The 18,916-nt window shown below is 39.2% G+C and overlaps 1 long non-coding RNA gene across 1 annotated transcript; it reads right to left on the bottom strand.

Moving 5' to 3' along the window:
• Positions 1 to 7,383: 7,383 nt before the first annotated feature.
• Positions 7,384 to 8,365, bottom strand: LOC104249359 (uncharacterized). Its single transcript, XR_716734.2, has 2 exons — positions 8,018 to 8,365; positions 7,384 to 7,756 (listed from the first exon to the last, which is right to left on the bottom strand). It is a non-coding gene; the product is annotated as an uncharacterized lncRNA (long non-coding RNA).
• Between the last annotated feature and the right edge of the window lie 10,551 nt (positions 8,366 to 18,916).

The following is an 18,916-nucleotide window of genomic DNA, read 5'->3' as shown; positions in this document are numbered from 1 at the left end:
TCTCCCTTTAATCACTCTTGATTTTCTCATTTTGTTACTGCCGCTGTTTTATTTTTGGCGCTCTCTTTTTCTCTTTTTGTTTTTGTCACTCTTTATTTTTATGACTATGATCGAATCTAATAGGGATTGCCTACGTATCATGATGCCGCATGAATCAGATCATTACGTAGTTCAAGGGATAAATGCAAAATTAAAGAAAAGAAAAAATTTGGGTATTCTCAATATTTCATTAATAAAAGACATCTTTTTGGGTTTTCTATTACAAGGACTCGAAAGGACTGATGACTGCAAAAAGGAAACATACATACTCGGAAAAAAACCACAAACAAACTTGAAAGGACAAAGCAAACTTGAGAAATAATAAAATATAGACTCGAAAGCCGAAAAATCGAGAATACATAAGAGCCTCTAATGCTATTCCAAGGGCCCGCAAGATATCAGTCGGTCTCGACGCGGGCCTACATGCAATTTCTTTCTGAAGGTGCTCTAGATCAGCTATCATCTGCCGAACAAAGATCATCACAGAAGCAAAAAAATGGATTTGGTCATATCTTCACATTCAAGGCATTTCATTGCAACATAATCCGTTATTTCTTTGATTCGCATTCTAATGACACCCTTTTCTTGAAGCAAGCATCCAATTTGTTATGCACGGGCGTCCAGCACATGCACGGCCGTGTTGACTTGGTCTTGCAATTTATGCACGCTCTCTTCTAATTGGTAAATCAAAGCATAGCAGTGTTCTCTCTCTGTTTTGAAGTTTTTTGTTTGCTGAACCATTTCATTTTCGAGGGTAGTCAGCTTTTCCCTTAAGAGTGTGACTCCTCTATCATATTTTTGCTTCAACTGCTGAGCAAGCCTTGTTTGTTCTTCCCTACCTTTTACCAACTGTACTCGAGCTTTTGCCAAGTCTTCCTCGGCTTTTGTCAAATCAGCCCCATAGTCATGCACTTTACGCCTTAGATTGCTTATGATTCTTTCATCTTTTTTGCTTCTTATCGGGGTTTCGTCGGCTATTTCCATTTTGCGTATCTGAGCTCGGAGAGCTTCATTTTCCCGAGCCAACCTCTTCTTTTCTCCTTCGTCCTCGGCAGCCTGCAAATTACTATCAAATTTGATGTTTCTGATTTGATCTTCATGTTTGCTTATGATGGTCCGGTAATCATTCTCTTTGGCTAACCAAGCCCACTATTCCTTCGATGCATCGACAAATTCTTGGATATGAGGCCTTTTAGTTGGCCTTTTAGATTCATCATTTTTTGTGACTCCCTTTGCATACCAAGCAACATAACCAGGTAAGACCTCACCCCTGGACAAATCACGTACTCGGGTGTTTGCTCCCAAATACTAGCATTTGCTTCAAATTTGGCGAACTATCTCTTCAGGAAATTAGGCATTGGAGCGGATTTCAACCACATAAGTACTAAGATCTTCATCTCTGGCATCTTCCAAGTTGTCTCAAACCCTGTACAGGGCATAGGTCTGGATGTTTCGGTGACCCATTAGAATGAAGTAGGGACAAGTGGCTGGCATATAAATAATCTCATTAATAGGAAGCCAACCCAATGCCCATTCTATCTGATCTGCGGTTATGGAACGAAGGCGGGTGATCCATTCTTTGACCCCTTCTGGAATTTTGAATCTGGTCACTCGTGTACCAAACTCTTCGATATAGTTTTTTTCCGTAGAACTGTAATTCATGTATCGGGGACGATGACAAAGGTGCTTGATCATCCACATTTGTAAAAACAGATTACACCCCTCGAAAAACCTGACTCCGGCCTTACAAGATGTGAGGGATCGGAATATATCTGATACGATAATGGGCGCAAGGGTACTCTTAGCCTGAGTAGTCAACATATAGGAAACTCTGGCTACACTCAAATCAATATTCATGTCTTCATTTGGAAATACCAAAAGGCCTAAGAATGCCACCATGAAGGCAAAGCATCGTCTCCCATTTTGACCAGTTTCCTTTACTGCAGAGTCCATTTTCTAGGTTTTCGAATCCTCTTAAGTGCCCGTATCGCTGGTATAGAAAGTGAAAAGTGGAAGTTCCATCTACTTAGACTTTCAGTCTTGATTTGTCTGCTTATTTTAAGTATGTCTAGAAACTTGTGGGGACTAACAATCCCTGGAGATACCAGGTACTTATGTCTTAATCCCTGTGTACTCCCGGTATAACCCGCCATTTCTTCCAAAGTAGGTGTAAGCTAAAAATCTAAGAAGTGCACAATATTGTGAGTGGGGTCCCAAAATGATATCAGTGTCTCTATCAGATCACTTCTAGGTTGAATTTTTAATAGTCCAGTGAGCGCCCCCATGTATTGATTGACCCTCTTTCGTCCTTGTTTTCCCAAATCCTCCCACCACATGTGGAGTGCTAATGGAATCTAATCCATAACCTTCAACGGTAAATTCTGAACAGTGCTGATTCTACACATTTTTAAATTAGAGTGACCAGGTTAAACATGTGAATTTTGTTTGAAAACAGACCAGAAAAAGATTATTTTTTGCAACATTCGTCTTAAAACAAATCACAGCTACTTTTGCATATACGGCCCTTCAGCAATTCGGAAGTGAAGATTTTAAGGCTGTGTTTGCTAAGGGGTCAAAAATCAGAAAAAGGACCATAGGTGGCTATTCTTGCAAAAATGGCCTTCCAGCATCCCGTTGGGACATTTTTGGCTATTTGGACAAAAAAGGCATTATCTAACTTTATTTACGACGAAATGATGGAATTTTAATATTTTTGGTTATTTTTGCAAAAGGGAGGCTGGATCCGATGAAGTTTGCCTACGTATCTCATGTCCGCTGAGAATCAAACTCGCGTAGTTCAGTACGTTTTGACGCAACATGAAAATATAAATTATTTTGAAAATTTTTTTGTAGAGTTTCGGGACATTTTGAATATCTGGATTTTTCAGAACCAGGTGATTTTCTCTCCTACCTCACTCTTGGTTTTTCTCAATTTTCTTTCCATATTCTAGAAACCGGTCAACATGCAAGCTAAAACAAATAAATGTACATATAGAACATAAAAATGCATCATGATGGTCTTTTAAATTGGGTACACCTGTCCTAGACAGACCCAACCCCTGTGTTGAGTCCCCAAATTCAAATGCACATGATGCAAACAAACATTCCTATTAGGGATTCGGCATGAGGCTATGTTATTCTAAGTTTAAATCCTGGGTGTATTGTTCTAGACCTGGCTTATCCGAGCGGACAACTAGAGCCAGGGGAATGGGGGGTAGGGGGGATATATGTGACGACCCGGCCACGTCTCATGACTTACTGCTCCGTTTCCCCCATTTCTTCTTCTTATTGCTTTGTTTATCGGTTCTATGAGTGATCGGGTTGGTTGGCTCGGGTTCGGAAAGGATTTGGTAAGGTTTGAGACACTTAGTCTCTTTTGAGGAAGCTTAAGTTGGAAAAGTCAATCGGATGTTGACTTATGTGTTAGAGGGCTCAGATGTGAGTTCCGATGGTTCGGATAGCTTCAGGAGGTGATTTGGGACTTAGGAGCATGATCGGAATGTGTTTTAGAGGTCCGGGGTAGATTTAGGCTTGAATTGGCGAAATTGGATTTTTGGCGTTTTCTGCTTGGTAGGTGAGATTTTGATATAAGGGTCGGAATGGAATTCTGAGAGTTGCAGTAGTTCTGTTGGGTCATTTGGGATGTGTGTACAAATTTTCAGGTCATTCGGACGTGGTTTGGTTGGGTTTTTTATCAAAAGCATAATTTAGAAGACTTTGGAATTCTTAGGCTTGAATCTGATGCGAAATTGGTGTTTTGATGTTGTTTCGAGCGTTCCAAAGATTGAAACAAGTTTGAATGATGTTATGGGATATGTTGGCATGTTTGGTTGAGGTCCCGGGGCCTCAGGTGAGTTTCGGGTGGTCAATCGGATCATTTCTTGATGTTGAGAGTTGCAGAAAATTGTTGTTCAGTGTTGCAGAGAAATGGCCTTCGCGTACGCGAGTAGGCCCTCACGTTCGTGAAAGGTTAGCCTTCGCATTCGCGAAGGGCTGGAAGGATGTGCATCGCGTTCACGAGAAGGGGAGCGCGTTCGCGTAGAGGAAGTTGAGCAGCTGGGTTTCAGGGTGATTTGTTCATCACGTTCGCGAGAGAAAGAGGGAGCGCGTTCGCGAAGGGTTAGGCTGAGGAACCATCGCATTCGCGAGGGTCAGGTCGCATTCGTGTAAGAGGATTTTTGGTCAAAGTTAATTTTTGCTTCGCGAACGCGAGGCATTGACCGCGTTCGCGAAGAAGGAATTGAGGCTTGGGCAGAATGTTTAAATAGTCATCTTGTCCGCGATTTTGGGGTTAACTTCCACCATTTTTAGCGATTTTAGAGCTTTTTGAAGAGGATTGAAGAGGGATTCAAGAGGAAAAACTTGGAGGTAAGATTCATGGACTTAATGCTCGATTCTAGTGTGAATTCTACCTAATTAATCATGGAAATTAAGCCTAAAATTGAAGAACTAGGGCTTGAAATTGGAGACCTAGAATTTGGGATTTGAGGGGTCGTTTGTGGTTGGATTTTGGTACTTTTCATATGTATGAACTCGTGGGGAGATAAGGAATCTATTGATGTAAAATTTATCGAATTTCGAGATGTGGGCCCGGGGGTCGGGTTTTGGTAATTTTGGGATTTATGCTATGAATTGATTATTTTCGCTTGGGCTTCGTTCCCTTAACATATTTTGACATCGTGATTCTAATTTTGGATAGATTCGACGTGAGTGGAGGCCGATTCGAGGGGCAAAGGCGTCGCGGGCTAGAGTTTGGACCGGATTGAGGTGAGTAATGATTGTAAATGTTGTCCTGAGGGTATGAAACCCCGGATTGCACATCGTTGTGCTATATTGAGGTGACACACATGCTAAATAACGAGCGTGAGGTCGTGCATTGTTGGGGATTGTGACTTAGTCCATCCCGAATGATTGTTTTACCGCGTATTTGATCGAAAATTGTTTGTTATCATCATGTTTTGGGATGAATGCCATATTTGGGCCTCGTGCCAACTATTTGAACCCTTAGGGGATTTCTACTGATATATTCTCACTGTTTTGACTTTATACTTGTACTCAGTCATGCTATATTCTACTGTTTTCATAACTCAGCCATGTTTACTCTGCTTTAACATTTAAATGATATTTTAAATGATATTTTGGGCTGAGCACCATGTTTTACTATTGCCCGAGTGGCTTGTGAGATTCTGACTGGGTAAGGCCGAGGGCCTATGTTGTGAGGAAACACTGATTGTGATTTTGAGGCCGAGGGCCTGCGATTTGTACACCAAGAGGTGGCTTGTTGATATGAGGTTGAGAGCCTAGTGATGATACCACAATATGGCTTGATATTGCACTTGGGTCGTAAGAGGCCCCTCCAGGAGTCTACACACCCCCAGTAAGCGCGGGTACCCATTGTGATGTGAGATATAGCCCGAGGGGCTGGTGTTGTTCTATGATATTGCTCGAGGGGCAATCATTTATGTGTTTATCTTTCCTATTTGCCTGTCATTTACCTGCTTAATTCTTCAAAATGCATTTCATGAAGTTTAAACTAAACTAAAATGACTTTACATATCTTCACTGATTCACTGTTTTTTTACTGGCTTCTACTGCTTCATTATAGCCTCTAATGTGCCTTACGTGATTTCATATTTCTCAGTCTTTATTTATGATTATTACTCACTAAGTTGGAGTACTCACTTTACTCCCTGCATCCGGTGTGCAGATTCAGGCACTTCAGGTCCCGCTAGCGAGTGTTGATCCTTCCAGCTCAGGCGGATTCGGAGATTCTCTAGGTAACTGTCGGCGTTCGCAGCCCAGAGCTTCTTCCCTTATCTTAATTTCTCTATTTTAGCTCTGTATTAGACTATGTAGACTCTTCAGACTTGTAGTATATTGATAGATGCTCATGATTGGTGACACCCCGATGTCGGGCTGTGTTGTTTCCGCAAATTTTATTATTCACCGTATTTTAGGATTTTATTATGTTTAATGACTTAATTTGTACTACTTTAAATTTCTTAAAATGAATTGGGAATGTGTCGGATGGCCTTGTCTTCGCGAGAGGCGCCATCACGGCCAGGTCCGGGTTTAGTGGCGTGACAACATACCCGGAACCAAAAGGTCATCCAACTTTATAACTGATCGGATCCTCATTCTAAATTAAGGTATGACACTAATAGAAAAGAAGTCACGCCAGCGTGCACTTCCCAGAAGATTTAGAAGACTCAGAGAGAAGAAGGTTTTCGTAACACTTTTATAAACAGTTCGAACAATATCAAAGCGGTAAAAGAAGCATTTAGCACATTAGGCTCTAACACCTAAAAATCACATAATAAACAAAAGCCAACTACAACAGACTTTCTAGCTTGATTTCTGAACCTTGAACCAGAGATTCTGGATTCTACTCCCCAGCAGAGTCGCCAAAGTTGTCACACCTCCTTTTTTCCGAAAGGAATAGAGAGTTTTTCCAATCAAAGTGACATTAATCGAAATGAGATTATTAATTTAATTCAGAGCTGTCACATGGAATAATTAATGATATCCCAAGTCGATGGTTTATTTTAAAATCCCAAATCAAGGAGATTGACTCTGTTTTTTTGGTTCGCGAACACAGAAGACCGGGTAAAGAATTCTATTAACCCGGAAGAAGGTGTTAGGTACTCCGAGTTCCGTGATTTTAGCAGGTTTGCTCAACTATTAATAACTGGCCTAATTATCTGATTAATTACATGCTTTAAAATTATTGTGTATTTTTATCTTCTAACCGCATTTAATTAATTATTTAAATGCTTTTGTACTTATGGAAATTATTTGAACAAGTTGTGATGTCACACACTTATTATTTTTGTACACATTGCGAATCGCATCACGTGAAATGCACCTGCAATCTACAACATGCCGATTTTATTATTATCCTAAGTTGTGGTCGAGTCGTGTGAAACGCGCACTCGAATTGGGATTTACGTATCATGACCACGCCACTGGAATTGTACTCATAGTCACGATGTTTTATCAATCGTGCCTAAAGCAATCTACGGTATTCATGAATTGATTAGCTTTCCTAAGACTTAAGACTAAATGTGAAAGCCCGAATTTATGGGATGATCGTGAGAAGGAATTACATTCACACTAGTCAACTAAGTTAAGTGGGATTTCTACTTTCACGAAATTATACGGATATTACACCTTATTGGCTTATATCTAAGAATTCACGTGAATTGGATTAGTTATGAAAATTGCTAAGAACTGGTGAGCAAGTGTGGTTGATGTTCATGTTCAAGTCCCACATAAAGGAAAGTTCTAATCATTAAACTATCTATCGCTCAGACTTTAAATACCCAGATAATAAAATTGTGGGAATAAATTAAAGACCCAATCTTTAAACCTTGCGATGGTAAAGAGTCGAAACAGATACAGCACTTAACCGTAGGAAGGAATTGACACAAAAAAATAATAAAATCTGCCTTGCTTTACATAATAGCGGCACAATATATGATTCAAATAACATCATTGACACAGTAATCCTATATTACATACATAATTGTCATAATAAATTACAGTCTTCCTTGGATCCAAATACACCCTAATAGTGCATCGATGGTTTCAACATTCACTTTAGATTAGAAACAACAAACTTTTAAACACATCTTCAAAATCTCATTCTTTAGCTTTACCTACTCATCACATATGTAGACAAACTATAGTAGCTTTATGTTTAGAGCTATTGCTAAAGCTGCAAGATTTAAACAAAACTTCAGACATCATTCAAGATTATCAATCAAGTCAAACATTAATTACTCATACTTAGTTGATCAAATTTTCATAAGTGTCATATTTCAAAGCTACTTTAATGTTTCTACTCATGATTGAAACAAAAAGTCCATTAAATCACACACTAAAATAGCAACAAACAAATATTCAAAGATCAAACAAGAGTAGAAGCATTTCTATTCATTTGATAAGAATAAAAATACAAAGTGATCTTAGTACTGACCTAGTTAAGCAAGAAAGCACCAAGATATCCAGATAAGAACAGAATCTTATTCAAACTGGAAGCTCAGTAGTAATTTTCAACAGTGAAACCCAGGTCTCAACAGTTAATCAAATTTATAAAACTCAAAAGAAATGAAGCTGGAAGACAGAATAAGAAAAGATTGGAACTTTCTCTATATTTTGTATTTCTGTCTCTAAATTGGAATTTTCAGATTGTTTTCTTCTTCAGAGAAATCCATGAGGATGAGAGTGTATGGGTGTTTTTTCTCCCCAGAACAATGTAAAATCCAGTCCCTTATATAAAGTGTGTGATTTGTAGAAAAAGGGAGAGGATAGAAAGGAATCCTGTCAGCTAAAAATTAGGGGAGGGCATCTTTCTAAAACTGAAAATGGACAGCTATCCAATTCAGACTTTCTATATTATTTTAATTAAAACTTTTAACTTCTGAAAATTCTCCTTTTACTCCAATTTTGACCTAGTTTTTCTTATCTTTTTGCATTATAGTCCCTTCTACTGTATTCTAGAACCTTCCAGCTGTTATAGATAATATTCCTTCATATTTAATTCCTAAAGTGCCCTCTAAATGTCCTGCTAATTGCCAATCATCAATATTCTAAACCTATATCGAATGGATTTTATTATTAAGCATTAATCTAATCCTAAAGATAACAGAAGCAAAAGACAACAATTAGCAAGATCAAGAAAAAAAACTCAGCCAAAAGGATTGAATTATCGAACACACATTTTGTGACCTAACAAACATACATATTCATTACCGACACAATTAAACTTTATAAGAAGTCCTACAGTGTTGAGATTAGGAAGCTAATTATTAATCAAAAGGATTAATTATTTCTATTTTCGACAGAGATAAGGTAAAAGGATATGAATATGAGGAAACAAATTGAAATTAAAGAGAAAAATGATGAGAGTTATACATGCGGGCACTATACGATTGAAAACGATTTGGAAGAAAAATGGGCCGACAAAACTCAAACGGATTCTTTGGCTTCGAAATGAATCGAAGCTAACGTAAATAGATTGCTCTCATTAAGAGCAATTGATTCATGTGAGTTTCGAGCCAAAACGCATGGTAAATCATGAAAAATCAGAGAGCCAACTTAGCTCATTTTTTCTTGAATTTTAGATCTGTAATATGCTGATTTTGGTGAAGATTTCAGAGAAAATGGTAAGAGGTTTGATTGAGGTGGAGTTGGAGATTATGGGGTGTCAATTTGAAGTGGTTTGAAGTAGCGCCACCACCATAAGGCGATTTTCAGCGGAGGCTTCTTCAAATTGTGAGAGAGACGAGGGGGTGGGGAAATGAGGGGCGTCTCTGGGGTTTTGGGGGGGAATCAGACAGTTATAAGGGTGGAATTGGATGAGTTCCTAGCCGTAGGATCAAGTTAAGTGAATGGCCAGGATCAAAGTTACTAGAAATGGCGTCGCTTTGGGTATTAGGGGAGCTGGACCGGTTTGGACTCATGGGGATTGGGTTGGGTGGATGTTTGGACTGGTTAGGTTTTGGGCCAAATAAATTGCTGGACCAATTAACAAATGACGGTTGGTTAGGTTTTTCTTTGATTTTTAAATCCCAAGTAATTAAATCCTAAATTAAGACCTAACTTAAATTAACAATGTTAATTCTATTTATCTATTAACAAATGCATGCAAAAATAAAAAAAAATATTTTATTTAATTTTTATGTACTAATTCTTACAATCAAGAGTAATCAATTCCTAAAAATGCGAATTAAATCTAAGATGGTATGAAATAAAAATGTGATAATATTTACGAATTTTCATAATTTTAAGCTATTAAATATGCATGAAAATACAGCTAAATGTGAACAAATAATTTAAAAGAAAATCTTAAATTCTATAAATTCAAAAACAATTAGAACAATTTATTTTTGGGTGGATTTTGTAGGAATGTATTCTGTAAGGCAAAAATTACGTGCTCACACTGGTTCTTGAGAGTAAAATATATACTTCTTGCTATCCGGTCATTAAGGAGTGTTGCTAGACGCCACCCGTGATTAGTATATTGATTTGATAAATTTAATACCGGCTTAGTATTTAACCTATGGGGTGTCACACTAACGAGTGTCTTGATATTTGTCAAAGTATAAATTATTGTATTATTTAATAATTGAATTAAAGAATTTAGTTAGTCAAATAAATTAAATTATTAGTCCAGATAAAATATTATTATATTCTTTGCTAGCACAGAGGAAATAATTAATATTGTAAAAAATTTATGTTTGCTATTTGGAATAAAAAAATTAAATCATCTCTCTCTCTCTCTCTCTCTCTATTATATATATACACACACACACACGTGTGACTAGCACCCGGGCCATACTTGTCAAGCACCAACGTACATTTTATCTAACCTTTCTTATTATTTTTAAGGGTCGACATGATCAATATAAATGGTAGATATGGATCATGAACAACCAACAATGAAAGATACTGGCATGAACATACTTAATATGGAATAACCAGAAAATCAGGAAACTATATATAAGGTACGAGCTACCACACTGCCATGAAAGACTATACAACAAAAATCAGCTGACCAGGCATACCAAACTATACATGAGTCGACACATGTCAATGAGCCTCTAAAAGAACATAAGTGCTGCAACATAGCCGGAACAAGTCCCCGACATACCCATAATGTCTATAACAAAAATGCATACCAGGCAAGTCCGAAAATCTCACCAATAACTGCTGAACTAGGAAGCCTACTGTGGTGGGGGAGTTGCGTCTACCCGTCTATCAAGACTTGCAGCACGACATACAGTGTCCACAAATAAAAAGGACGTCAGTACGAATAAAGTACTGAGTATGCAAGGTAGGAAAGCATAAGTATGAACAGTAATGTGAATAAGGATAGAGAATATACAACCTGTAACATCTGGGTACCTCTGTGGGCTACTGACATAAAATGCATGATACAGACATATATATATATATATATATATAAAAACTTTTAAAACACATGCCTCTGTGGGCATCATCATCACATATCGTACCCGGCCTCAAAGAGGACTCAGTAAAAACGTACCCGACCATCATAAGGCTCGGTAGAATCGTACCCTACAACGTGGAGATCGGTAAAACCCAACTGATCAGTGGTTGCACAATAGGTGTCGTACCCAGCCTTCTATAGTGCGGATCGGTAGAGTAAAATAGATACATATATGTAATGCATGCTGGACTCATTGGAATTACATTCTGAACCTTTCAGAGTGACGTAAGGTCAGTATCCTCTGGACACGTTATTAGGACTAACTCTTCATCATGAATCTTATAAGAATCAGGAAGTACCAACAACATTGATAACATAAGAATAAGAGAAGCAACATCAACATCAATCGCTCTATAAGAAGGGAAATAATATAAGTACTGCTAGCTTTTAAGAGTAGAGTATCTTTAGAAGCTCGTTCATTACATTATGTACAATCGGAGTCGTGCAAAAGAAGCAAAGGGATAGCCTCACATACCTTGTATATACTTCCCAACCTCAAGCTATGCAAATGTCACGACTCCTTAGTCTACAATAGGAGAAATGACACTATCGTTAACGTTTAAGCGTCGTAACTATTATGTACCGACCACAACCTATTTTACGATGAAACGGACAGCACATCCCCTATTTATATGAATTCCCACAAGTGAAAACAATCACCAAACAGCCCAAACAACATCAATATTAATCATATTGAGCCTCCCAAAACAGTCCACCAACCGACAACATTACTACCGATCCTTTCGATATATATTTCACAAGTTCTAGCTTCAATGACTTAGCTGCAACTTGGATAATCTTAAATACATGTAGAGTAAGAGGTTCCTTACCTTTAGGAAGAAAGAAAAACTCCAATTGGACCTTAATTGTCCACGAAATATCCCTCCAATGCTGCCACAACAACAAGGAAGCGAAACTAACAATCAATTAGGGTTTTTCGGTACTAGAATTACTTTAGAAGGCTTGAAATCACCTAGGGTTGATATTAAAAACTTGAGGGAGTTTTTAAAGAATATAAACCCCTTAACACAACCTCTCACACGAGCTGGAACAACAAAAAAATGACCAACAACAAGAAGGACAAGAAACTTACTAGCGCCACGGGATTTCGGACACTTGATTTGTGTTGTTTGCCCTTTGTTTGGGTCTTGAATCTTGAGAGAACCTTGAGAGGGTATTTCTAGGGTTCTAAGGTCTGAATATACTGAAAATGAATGACTTAAAACGGGTTCTAGGCATATTATATATATCCATATCTATTAAACCGACTATGTGGGACCCATAGAGAGATGATTGGCGCAGTTTCGCGAAAATGCAAATATCTCTCTACTCCGATATTGTATCGACAAACGGTTAAATGCGTTGGAAACTAGACTCATTGATATTCAATTTGTGGGTAGATCACTTCATAGTTCAAAGAAAATTAGGAGAAAATCTTAGTAACATTTGACCTAAAGTTTAAGTAAAATTATGCACGTAAGTTGCGACAACTTTTGTCGACTTTTGTTTCATGACTCGTTTGACCTCAAGACTTATGATATGGATATTATATGATTCAAATACCTTAAAACATGACCTCTTGAGTGTATTAAGAACATCTAGGTTTACCCGAAAATACGGCCGACAACATCCTTAATTCGTTTAACTTCTAATACTTGTTAACCACCCTTATACACCTTTGTATCATTTAAGACCAATAAGATTAACTTATTATCATCTCAAAGATAATCTCTTCTTGGATTTATGTTGAATAACTTAAGGCATAAACTAACGTACATGAATATAGGTTGTAACATACTCGCCCCCCCCCCCCCCCCCGCCTGTAGGAACATTCGTCCTCGAATGTAAGGGTTTATGGGGAGTCCAAATCATTGTGGATTCCAACAGAAATTTCTGGTTGATTTTCCCCTATAAAATGGTCACTAGCCAAACTTGCAAGCAGTTAAGACCAATGTATGGCCTCACAATGTTATATAAAGCATAATGGATATGTACAGTATCTACATATCACTATTTTGTATTAAAGAAGAGTATTCTTAAGCTATTGCTTACCTTATAGAGCTGTTTCACCTTTTAATGCATCCGGCGTTCTCCTGGCATCCTCGTTATCTTTATTCTGGAACAGGTAAGGGTATTTAGACATCATCTCCTTTTCTACTTCCCATGTCATTTCTTTCATATTCTTGTTCCTCCACAATAATTTGATGGAAGCTACATCTTTTGTTCTCAACTTGCGGACTTGTCGATCTAATATTGCCACTGGCACTTCTTCATATGATAGATCCTCTGTAACTTGTACATCTTTGATAGGGATGACTCGAGAAGGGTCTCCAATACATTTCCTCAACATAGATACATGGAATACCTGATGGACAAATTTTAACAGGTTGCTTATGAGTTAGAATTGCCATCCGAATTGGAATTTGTTCATCCGGTATTCCATGTATCTATGTTGAGGAAATATATTTGAGACCCTTCTCGAGTCATCGCTATCAAATATATACAAGTTATAGAGGATCTATCATATGAAGAAGTGCCAGTGGCTATATTAGATCGACAAGTCCACAAGCTGAGAACAAAAGATGTAGCTTCCATCAAAGTATTGTAGAGTAACAACAATATGGAATAAATGACATGGGAAGCAGAAGAGGAGATGAAGTCTAAATACCCTTACTTGTTCCAGAATAAAGATAACGAGGATGCTAGGGGAATGCAGGATGCATTAGAAGGTGAAACAGCTCTATGAGGTAAGCAATAGCTTGAGAATACTCTTCCTTAATACAAAATGGTGATATGTGATCGCGGCCTACTCCGCACTACTATTGAGTAGCGCGAGAGGGTCGGAGCAGATTTTACCCGATATAGGGTCGGGATCGATTTCCACAGAGAGCTAGAATTTGGAATCGAGTATCTATCTAGTTTAGGATTGCGTATGCGTTCCAAATTACACTTCTAATCATTTTTGGGGTTTTCATTTTACTTCTATTATTATCAACTACAAATGGTAAATGCAACTAGATTAAGCTAAGAGTTAATCTAAAAAGGGTTGTTCAAATGGTTTAAAAGGCACTAGGGTAATGACTTTCGCCTAGGTGGTTAATTGACGGGTAATTGAATCTAAGACACGATTGATATAATTGGGGAGTATGATATAACTGTTGCACGATATTACCCACTCTACACCTCTCAGTAGTTCGAGTGATTTTTCCTGAATTGACTTTCTCATGACCAATTGGGTATGCAAATTTGCACAAGCAACTAGGTTTCAAGTCGGGTATTACTCTCTCGAGATTTAACCCTTTAATTGGGGTTATCAATCTCTTGACTACGCCCAAATTCCTTGTTGGAACAATTTCAGATACTTAGGCTCTCTTTCTCAAGAAGAGCCCTAGTCAACTAAACACAAACTAGTGTTTGCAACCACTAATTCAGTCATTAACCATGAAATTGGCCCAAATATCAAACACCCATAGTCAATCTAGCCCTAAAATACAAGACTCATCAGTTACCCACACTAGGGTTGAGCCACAACCCTACCTTATGTGTCTAGCTACTCATAGTTAAAGAAGAAAAGCAAGAAATAGATGAAGAACAACTCATATTAATTAATTGCTAAGCTAAATAACAAGATTCAATGATGAAAAGTAGATAAAATTGCCTAAAATAGCTAAGAATCTCGAACCCACGAGCGCAGCTACTTAATTATAATATCTGATACCCTAAAAATGGGAAAAGAAGCTATTTATACTAAGCTGAAAATTCTGGATAAAAATGCCCCTACAGGGTTAGTGCGGACCGCACAAAATGGAGTGCGGCCGCAATAGGGCTCTTGACTTCAAAATCTAACTCTCTGAACTCAGGCAATGCGAACCGCATAGAACAGATTGCGGCTGCAGAGGCTTCTAGTGCGGTCCACACATAATGGACTGCGGACCGCATTGGCTTGAAACTTCAAAACTGGCATCTCTCTGATTCTTGGGTCTGTGGACTACACTAAGTCGAGTTCGGCCGTATTAACCTCAGTGCGAACCGCACAAAACCTAGTGCGGTCGCATTGCCTTTGTGCCTGAATGTCAACCTCTCTGAATCTCCTAGTGCAGACCGCACAGAATGGTGTGCAGTCGCACGGGGCTGTTTTGCCTGAGCTTTGTCTTGTCTTGGGACTTGTGCAAGTTTCACTCCTTTTTTAGGTGATCTATTACATTTTGTCACTTTGTTGATCAAACCTGCAATCAACCACAACTTGTGAGCCTTTTGGGACTATTTTGTATGAATTTCTAATCAAAGCATAAGCAAGAAGGAGTATAAAATGCGTTAAAATCCCTAGTTATCAACTCCCCCGAACTTAAGCTTTTGCTTGTCCTCAAGCAAACAAAATAAGACCCACCCCTTAAGGGAAAATCCAAGAAATTTTTAGCTGACCTAAAGTAACCTCATCTAGCATCAGTTGGGACTAACAATTGCCCTCAATACAAATGAATCATTAGTAACTTTTACTCCTTGAAACGCCATGGATTAAGTGCGACACAAGAACATCAAGAATTGACTCAGCACATCAAAGAACTCTTTTCTATTACTTTGGTCATTGTGGAACCCAAACTCACACATCCTCAACTCTCCCTAAGCAATCCTCACCTTTAAGATAGTGGCACTCAGAACGAGGATATTGGAAATTCACTCATCTCTCTCAAGAAAAAGCCACAAGTTCGGCTCTTGATACCATATGCTTGCCCCTTATGTGAGTATCCACTAATGTAAGCTTCATTCAACTCAAGATCATATAGGGCTTTTGTGGAGACATTTTGAAGGCTTTTGGTTTAGGGTAGGAAATGTTTTGGTCTAAGCAGGTTTTATCTTCCCTTAAGCACTTCTTTTGATTCATTTGGCATCCATTCACTTGACTCTTTGAGTCATTTCACTTCTTTCTAAGGGGTTAGAGAGATACACTGTCACTCTTTCTTATGCATTTCAAACCTTTTCTCCTTTTTCAACTTTCCACACATTTCATTCTTTGCTTTTCTTAAATCCCTTTTTATTCTTTTTCACATTGAACATTCTTTTTGTCTTTTTGCTTTTCTTTCTTTTTCATTGCCTTTCCTTTTCTCCATTTTTATGTTTTTTTTACCACTTTGTTGCAATCCTCGTCTCTCCCCCCAAACTTATACTTTTGCCATGTGCTAAAAGGAAAGATCGGGTGCCAAGAGAGGGTATCTTTCAGAACGGGTATAGGCTTGTATCATGGTTCTTGAAGGAAAAAGGTCTAAGGCTCAAAAGGGTTAACTAGGGATCTTATCATTGGTAGGTTATGGGTGTGCTCAACTATCATTTGGACCAAGGAGAGCCTATAATCATGTCTCAAGTCAGAATTCACTTAGGATTTCGCCTTAACAAACATTCAGGGCAAGTTCTAGACCAATGGCTTGGGACTTGGACTTGCAATGCGATTACTCACCACACGAGCTATGGGATTGCTAAAGACGCAGAGTCGGAGGCCCACAACAACCTTAGATAAGATTTGAGCACACAATGGTCCCGAAAAACCACTTGATGATTATCGGTCAACACAAGAGTCTCAGGTCACTACTTTCACCATCCTAAACACAAAAATTTGTTTTTGACCATAAGATCAAAGGCAAGTGTGCTAGGCCCAAGTGAAGCTTTGCTTGAGGCACCCTTAACTACTAACTACTAAAAACAAAAAGGAAAACAGACTCAAACCCTTAAGAAGGTTATCACGACATCCATCATTGGGAAGAGCCACCCGGTTCACACAAAACTCCACCTTTGGAAAGAACCGTGGCATTAAGAAAACCAAAGGCTTATTGCAAACTTTCAAAACAAAAAGCTACGAATACAAATAAGAAGCTAAGAATGAAAAATTTGCGGAAAGTAGAATGAATATATATAAGAGGGGATTTGAATATACAATGAATATGTACAATGTAGCATAACTTTATATACATACCCAAAGTAAAGTAAAAGTGCAATAAATGTAACGAAATGTTAAAATTATATAAAACCCAAAGATGAAAAGATAAAGAATGCATAAAAAATAAAAATAAAAAAATGTAAATGTCAAATATATACAATCATCCGAATGTAGGGACTACCCCTCAAATGAAAGCTGGCATTGTCCCTAATGCCAACTAAACCAAATAAAGCATCAAAAGAGAAAGTAAAAAAGATATAGGGACTCCCTATGGCATGTCTGTTTGCATAGGCTCCTGAGTGGTCCCAGGGTTCTCACTATGCTCGGGAACCTCTGACTGGTTCCCGGTGGCCTGCTACTGTGCTGCTGGGACCTAGGCCTAGACCTAGACAGGCTCCTGAAGTGCATCCTGGGGCTGACTGGAGGAAGTCTCAGGTGGGTCGGCCAACTAGATGACTACATCATCTGCTCTAGAAATCATCCTCTTCCTCTTGGGAGCATCCTCTATCGACTGGGGAACCTGTGGAGGTGGAGGTGCCGACTAAGCCTCTACCTTGGTAGTCAGGATGGACAACTTGGATGAGGCAGTCTGCATCCAGTTGTTGATACTAAGAAGTGCCTGGCTCAGTCGGTGGGCAGTAATATGATAGGCCCACGAAGATGGAATCTTCGGGTCTGCTGAGATGGATGGACCAGGAGGGATAGAAGTGGAAGAAGAGGCAGGCTCAGTAGGAGTCACTACCACAACTAGATCTTCACACTGGCCAGTTGGAGCAGTAACTGTACTCTTGAAGTTCTTGCTCTTGGGGTTGTCATCCCCCTACATGTTGTACCAGGAAAAAGGGGCCTTCACTTTGACTCTGATGTCGAAGGGCCTCTTTTCTACCTTCAAATCCCAGAATTACATAGTGAGGAAACTGGGGAATGGGTAGTTTCTGTCATGCTCGACACCCACAATAGTAATAATCCGCGACATCACATTCCCCACATTGATTGGGTACCCCACCATGATCGAAGCCACTAACACAGCCCGGTGGAGAGGGATGGAGTTGTCATGCATTGTGAGGTCCAACCTGCTACATACAAAGGTCTCCCACCCCCGTGCCTCAAAATTCAAACTACGCCTCAGAATTTTGACTCCAGCAGTCAACCAATCGGGAGTGGTACCTGGGATTGCCAGGTACTGTGCCAACCATGGGCGGACCTCCTCGCCCATTTCCATCTTTGCCATGTACAGGGCCTCATCTTCCTTATTAAACCCAAGATAGTCATTGATTGTCTTCCCGTCGATCAACACCTTCATATTTCGAACCTTGGTTACTTTGGAGCCCTTTTTTATGTGGGCTACGTTGCTGTAAAATTCCTTGACCAAGTGTTCGTTGGCATCCACACACTCATCTAGAAAATGTTCCAAGCCCACTCTTGTCCTAAACTGCCTCCTCACGTTGGGGTTGTGAGGTAGCAAATCTCTATCAATAAAACTCCGCTCCAGGATTAACTTCCTCACCGGCCACCATTCCCAGAATTTATGGTATGCAACTTCACTAACGAATCGGTCTTGCCAAACCTCCGGGTTCCTAGTCCTAGCAATGCCCCCCCCTCCCCTCCATGAGGTTCATCTCCTTCTCCTACTTCTTCTTCTCCCCCTATTTCCTCCTCATCACCTACTGCACCCTCTCCAGATAATGAAGTTGTGGGAGAGGTGAAGTATTCATCCCCACTACCTGTTGCTGAGCCCTCAGATGACCTAGAAGATATATTCACTAACGCTTGGGCGGTGGGGGATGTTGGAGGTATGTCTCTTAGTCTGTTCCTCTCCGGCCAGTCAGGGATGTATTCTGGCACGGAGTCTGAAGAAATCTCCCGGGAGGGTTGTACTCACTCCCCGACATGTCATTGGCTCTGTAAGCAACTTTTATCATCTTTCTCATTTT

The sequence above is a fragment of the Nicotiana sylvestris genome, chromosome 9 (genome assembly GCF_000393655.2).
Source record: "Nicotiana sylvestris chromosome 9, ASM39365v2, whole genome shotgun sequence".
NCBI classification, from domain to species: Eukaryota; Viridiplantae; Streptophyta; class Magnoliopsida; order Solanales; family Solanaceae; genus Nicotiana; species Nicotiana sylvestris.
Note: the sequence above shows the minus strand (reverse complement) of the source record. Positions and strands in the feature narration are given on the sequence as shown.